Source organism: Rousettus aegyptiacus, unplaced genomic scaffold, assembly GCF_014176215.1.
Source record: "Rousettus aegyptiacus isolate mRouAeg1 unplaced genomic scaffold, mRouAeg1.p scaffold_m13_p_17, whole genome shotgun sequence".
In the NCBI taxonomy this organism is placed as follows: Eukaryota; Metazoa; Chordata; class Mammalia; order Chiroptera; family Pteropodidae; genus Rousettus; species Rousettus aegyptiacus.
In genome coordinates, this window is record NW_023416292.1 from 27,767,231 (window position 1) to 27,773,782 (window position 6,552).

At 48.6% G+C, this 6,552-nt stretch overlaps 1 long non-coding RNA gene across 1 annotated transcript; it reads left to right on the forward strand.

The window, feature by feature from the left end:
• The first annotated feature begins 3,570 nt into the window (after positions 1-3,570).
• Positions 3,571-6,341, forward strand: LOC118612958. Its single transcript, XR_004955311.1, has 3 exons — positions 3,571-3,668; positions 5,340-5,402; positions 6,182-6,341. It is a non-coding gene; the product is annotated as an uncharacterized LOC118612958 (long non-coding RNA).
• The last annotated feature ends 211 nt before the right edge of the window (positions 6,342-6,552 follow it).

The following is a 6,552-nucleotide window of genomic DNA, read 5'->3' on the forward strand; positions in this document are numbered from 1 at the left end:
CCCAACTGCCAAAGGTCGGAGCGGCTTCCTCAGCCAGACCCAGTGCTTCAGGCTCGGGCATGAGGTTTCACAGTCTCTGACAGGCAAAGGCCGTGGGACTCACTCACCCTGACTCATCGTTACTTTCATTTTGAGTTCCAGACTCTGGGACTGGGAAGCAGAATCATTTTTTTTTAAAAAAAGTCAGGAAAGGTGGGGAGAGAAAGAGAGAGAAAGAAAAGGGAGTGGATGGAGAAACAGAAAGAGAAAGATGCTAGATTTTTCTTTGCGTGTGTAATAAGAAACTTGTTTCTAAATGCCTGGGTTAAATCATGTATTTATTTGGTGGCGAGTAAGTCTAGAGTAAGCACTGTGTCTCCAATGTCAGTGAATTTTAAATCTCCACATTCATACTTTTTTCTCATTCCTGCCTCTCTTCGGGAAAGCTGCTGAGTTTGCTGGTAATAGGCATGTTGTAATAAATCTCGTATATTCTTCATAAATATTGTTGACTAATTAAATCGATTTCGCCATCTGAAAAGCACTCACTGAGCACTCGAGTTTGGGTTCCATGGGGCAGCCGCTTCCATGTCCGCTTTTCCCAACCCTGACCTGGGCTCATCCCACGCTTGCTCATCCCGTAGCAGGACGTCCTGGGACTCGAGTCTGTTTCCCTCTGCGGCGCTGGACCCTTTCACCTCATACCTGCCTTAGTCACTCACTGTATGTGAGTTGACTGAGTTCCTGATCTCTGCCTTCATCTCCTATTTTTGGCTCTGAATTTGCCCCTTAGGCTTGATGACAAGATTTGGCTTCTCCAGATTAATACTTCACCCCTGCCACGCCTCCCCCGAAATAGTTTTACATCCTCCACCCAGCTTCGGCCCCTCCCAGCTGCTGTGTGTGAGTAAATACTCTCCTCAAGGCCCCCCAGCCTCGAGGACCCTGCCCAAGCCTGGCCTGTCCTCCTCCTCACCTCCATCGGAAAAAATCACACCCCAAAAGCCTTAGCAATACACTATTTGATACGGCAAAAAGGAGCATGTTTCCTACTCAAAGTATATGACCCAAAGGGGAGAAAATCTGAGTCACTTAAAGTATATTGTTAGGTTTTTTTTCCTTTTGAAGGAAAGATATATCAGTCAATTCATATGCTACTGAATAAAAAAAAAATCTTTTAAATTATGTACTTAAAAGCTATATTACTTTCATTTTATTAGAAAGCTGACTAGTGGAAGTGGGAAGAGGGAGGCCGAGGCCAGAGCAGGGGAGGGGAGGGGGTGCCCAGCAGAGGCCAGAGCAGGGGAGGGGAGGGGAGGGGGTGCCCAGCAGAGGCCAGAGCAGGGCCGTGCGAGGCGGGCTGGAAGCCAGCAACAACCACCTCGTCTGGACACTAAGAAAGCCACAAGTGCCAATAATTATTCAGTTACACCAAACATTTTGGGGGGAAGTGTGATTTTTAGACATAGGTAATTATTTGATGGGGGCTACTTAGCTTTAGAGAAAAATTTTTAGATAAATCAGTAGCTTTAAAGGAAAAAGAAAGCCAGGTTTGTAGTCAAAGCTTTTAATCAACAGCAGAGAAGCGTATTTTCCCTTAATTACATAGTTCTCTAGTCCCAGGCGCTTTTTGTTTTAAATTGGCACACCCCTAATTGTGGGGCCTGGGGCAAGAGTCCAGACAGAGGCCTATATACCATATGTCCAAGTGTTTAAAAGTTACACATAAACCTAACAAGTCATTAGATAAAATGTTTTATCCTTCCACCTTGACCAACACATTTTTACAACAGCTTGGAAGGCCTGGTTCAAATTCAGAATTGTCAGGCTCAGCGGGTGGTGGCCACATCCTCCCTGGGGAATCTGGACTCCTTGAAGAGGCCCACATGGCCTTGGAAGTGGGCTGAGGACATGTAGGCTGGGAATTCCAGGTTTGCAGGCACCCGGGGGTGCTCTCGAGGAGGGGGGGAAGGGCCCCAGACTCCAGCTGTGCACGCCTCCTGATTCCACAGCCTCTTCATCCTACAGGGACAGACGTGGCCAGAGGAAGATCATGGCGGTGCCTTTTCAAGTTCAGGGTTCAGAGCCGAGGGGCCCCTTGCTGGCCTGAGGGAGATAGGATTTGTCGCCTGGAATCCGCTCCTTACATTTGCTCCTCTACCAGGACCGCCCGTCCTCGTCCTTGTCTCTTTTCTTGTCCACCGTCTTCCCTCGGAACGCGCGGACGCTCCCTACTGTTCTGCTCAGACACCAGTTTTACTAACTAGGACACAGGATGGTGTCTTCCATTGTTTCTGTCTTCGATTCCAATTTCCTCTACTAATTGCCTGGGACCTTTCTCAGGAGCGAAGTTTACCCACCGGAGGCCCGTCGGGGAAGAAGCAGTAAGTCCGAGGGAGCGACACGGTGTTTTCTTGTCATCAAGGAGGAGAAGGCCTTCAGAATACGACTGTTCCCAGGGTTCTGGCAGATTCCACCCGCGGGGAGAAGGAGGGGCGGTGGCCCCAGCAGCATTCACTCTGGGGAGCGGGGAACACGGCCACAGCCGGAGGAGCAGGAAGCTGAGGGGCCAGGCCTCTGAGCAGACATTCCCAGTGAGAGGACAATTTAAAATGAACGTCAATGCCATCTTCCCCTAAGTATTTATTTAGTGCCGAGCACCACACGGGGCCCCAGTACGACTCACAGGGAGAGGAAGTGAAAAGGGGAATAAATAGCTCTCATCAAATTGTACCCCATGTTTCTGCGAAGGTACCAGCGAGATTCAAATAAAACGGCCTTGAGCCCTTTCAATGCACGGTGCGAGCCCCGTCGTTCCAGGGCTTCCCCGGCCTCACGCTTTTCCTCGTTGCTCCCCGATTCCGTTGTGCTGCTGCCGTCCTTCACCCCAAGGCCCGGAGGCGTGAAACAACCACCGTCATTTTCCCCAGATGATATTCCTCGCTCGGGATGTTCGTGTACGTGTGAGGAGGCAACGGAGGAGTTTTATACCGTCACGTTGCTGGGCCCTTGCTCTTCCTTCAGAGAGTCATTTTTCTGACCCCCTTCCACGGGGCTCCCCTTTAAAAATTTGATTTTCCTTATTTTATTATATGCAAGGATGTGTCAATGGGTCCTGCTAAATCGTGGATCATCTGTCCAGTCTCCTTCCCGAGAGGCTTGCGATGGCCACCACCCCCTTCCAGTTCCGTGCGGAGAAGGAGGCAGTGTGAAGAATTCTTTCTTTGCTAAGGGAATTATTTACATTATGTCCTTTAAAAGGCAGCAGACTATAGTCAGTTGGGATTTTAAATAACAGTATTTCCTTTCTCAGTTTACACAATGATTTCAAAGCAAATCTATACGATCTCTGAATTCTTTTAGTTCCTCAGGGACGGATAGTGTCACCACATTGAAAATAGTAACAATAATATTATTATAAGTATATTATAATACAATAATAACAATCAACATAGCATATTATATATGTTACATATAATATAACAATAGTATAGTTATAATACTTTATTTAATGTTACATACTTATCATTAGTATTATTACTGACAGTAGATACATTTCTCTTCAAGGATGATCGAAGGCTTGTGACCAGACCCTGGCTTTAGGCAGGGCGGAAAGGGTAGTAGCAGAAGAGAGAGACTAAAAGCAAGAGACCCGTTGTGGAGTTATTTTACAGTAGTTCAGGTCACAAGTAAGGAGCTGGGATTGTGGCGGTGGGAACTGGGAGGGAGAAATGGATATAATGATTCCGCGTAGAGGTATTGACAACGCACTGAGACAGTAAAGAAAATTAACGTAGGTTTAAGTGGAGACACTGGTGACTGAGTCTGCGGTGCCATCTGACTGGGCGTGTGCGTGCTCCGAGGCCAGGGGGCCCCCACGGGGAGAAGCCAGAGCTGCACTGGCCCCCTGGGCTGTGCCTCAGTGTTAGGAAGTGACAACTGGCTTTCCGAGCATCAGAAGCTGCTGCGTAAGGGCTGCAAATACTACTCACCTAGAGAAGGAGGGGGAAGGAAACTACAGATCAAAAGGAAAGCCTCGTAGGAGGCAGGAAATCAATGACAGAATGCACCGTATGGGCTGTAAGAATCAGCCCTTTCGGTCCCTGCCAGGCAGGAGGAATGTAGTCAGAGGCCACATTGTCCTTTTCTAGTCCACACCACCTTCCATCTTTTGTCTTGGACGAGGCGAAGGACATGTATCAAGCGGAGAAGCGTTTGGACTTCTGATGCCTAGTCCCGCTCGCGAAAGCTCCTTACGGGCAGTGATTGTATCTTTGCATGCCTTACACAGGGTGGGTGCTTAAAAATATCAACAGAATTCAGTGACTTGTATTAATTCCCATTTCGCTGGGCTTTCTTTGCTCCTGTAGAGAATCTAGACAAGGAGGCAAGAGGTCCGGTGCGACATTCAGATTCGTTTACTGGCAAGTGAGAGCAGAGCTGCCACCTAGCATGGCCGGGGGTGGGGTGTGGGGCGGGGGATGGGGCGAAGCAGGCAGCCACGCCTGGAGCGGGGAGGGCGGAGCTGAGGGGCTAGACACTGTGGCCGGGCGGCAGGGCAGCAGCCCTGATGAGCACTGTGACCTTCGGCCACTTCTCATTATTGGGCCCCTCACTTTTGCTTGCTTTCTCTTCCTGTGGCCAAAGCTCTCTTTTTAAACGTCCCCCAGGCCTGACACTTCTGTCCTGGGTGCTCCTAGAGGACTTTACTCATCCGTGGACCCTTCCCTGGTTCTCCATCTTTCACGTAATTTCCTCTGCCCTCAGGATTTCGTCTTTTCTTAAACCAGGAAGGGTACCTAATAACCTAGGGGACGTGTGACCTAAGGTAACCTGATTAACGGTATCACTCTTCAATTCCTGACTTATTCCAGCTGAAAAAACTGTCATCCGTTTCCTTCTCTGTGAGGGGCTGCTAGGTAGGATCTGCAGGCTTGTCCACAGACCGTAAGCCGCACGGGAACAGCCTTGATGCTGATCGGTCCAGTAGCCTGGAAAGCAATGGTCAGAGGGACGTCACTGGGAGAGCTTCTGGTAGATGCCAGTTCGCTAGAGTCACTCCACTCCAGAGCTCTCTGACGCAGGAAAAGAAGCCACATTTATAATTCGGAAAACGGTCTTAGTGTGCAGGACCCGCAGACCCACCCTGGGCCATTAGTCACATGAAAAAGGGGAGTTTGGTGCAGTCCCACATCTTTCATCCCCTGAATGCTCTGTCGGTTTCCAGCAGCCTGAATTTGGCCTGCCTCCCAGTGCTGACCTAGCCAGGGGACAGAGTGACTTAGTCACTCCATGCCCTCCCCCCACCCATTGTCTCAGCCAATGTGTTCGCAGTCTAATTATTTGCTTTTCCTCCAAAGCTGAGGGTGTGTCACCTGTAAACTAGAGATGAAGCTGACTCACCTGGCTCACATTCCAAACAGGTAAGGTAGCCCTGGCTCTCTTCAAGGCCTCAGGAACCTGCTTCTCACCTACCTGTTGCCAGGCCCCTGATGGCCTTAGAAACCCATTCTCGCACCCCCAGGGGATTTGTCAGGCCCAGAGTAGGAACACATCCAATCTTGCCAAGAGTCCTTTAGTTAATGTCCCAGCTCTCTTGGGGACTGGCACTTGCAATAATTGAGAGCTGATAAGTCCTATTTACAACAAAATGCCTCCGGTGATCTTTAGAGCTCATAGGCCTGGAGGCAGGGATTTTCTCTTAGGAGTTCCCCTAGTTCCTCATCATGGGAACCCTACAGGACATGCAGGAACGGAAATGGTGTAACTGAACTCTTGCTGTTTTATAATCGCTAGGACTATTTACACCCTGGATATTGGTAAATGCTATAAACCAGGGCTTTCGGCTCTTGGAGACTTGGTTGTTAATGTTTACCAGCATATCACTGGCGGTAAAGAAAGCAGAACACAGACGTAGGGACGGAAATTGGCAAGCCATATTTCGAAGTTAGGGCTAGATGGAGGTCAGGTTGTACAGGATCTTACAGGGCAAACTAAGGAATTTTGACTTTATCCTATAGATATCAAGGAATTGTTGATTGCACTTTATTAGTCAAAATGCTTTTGGTTATAAATCATAGAAAAACTGAATGTAAAATGGCTTAAACGGTAAGAATTTGAAGGAGGACCACTCGGGGTTAGCTAATTCATCAGTTCACCCAAGATGCAGATGCTTTTCATCTTCTTGCTTTGCCCTCCTCAGCTCGTCCTCCAATCAGAACATCTGTTTCAAATTCAGCAACATTCAGCTGCAGAAGAGAATATTTTTTTTTCTCTCTTTCTCTTCGCAAGAGCAAGGAAGTCCCACAGACTTCCTCCCATCTCACATTCGTGAGAACTTTATCACATGCCTAAACCAAGGGCCAGCGAGGGGAAGGGGGCTCTGGGACTGGCTTTGATCCGTCATCGTTTCTCCCATCTCCCTCCCGCCCTCCCCCGAAGACCAGTCACACGGAGAAAGGTGGCTAATTGAACTGAATTGGGGTTCCGTGAGCAAGAAGGAAGAAGAAGGATGGACATCAGTTAAGTAATCGGCATGCTGCTATGGCTTTTGAAAAGAGAGAAAATATCAAC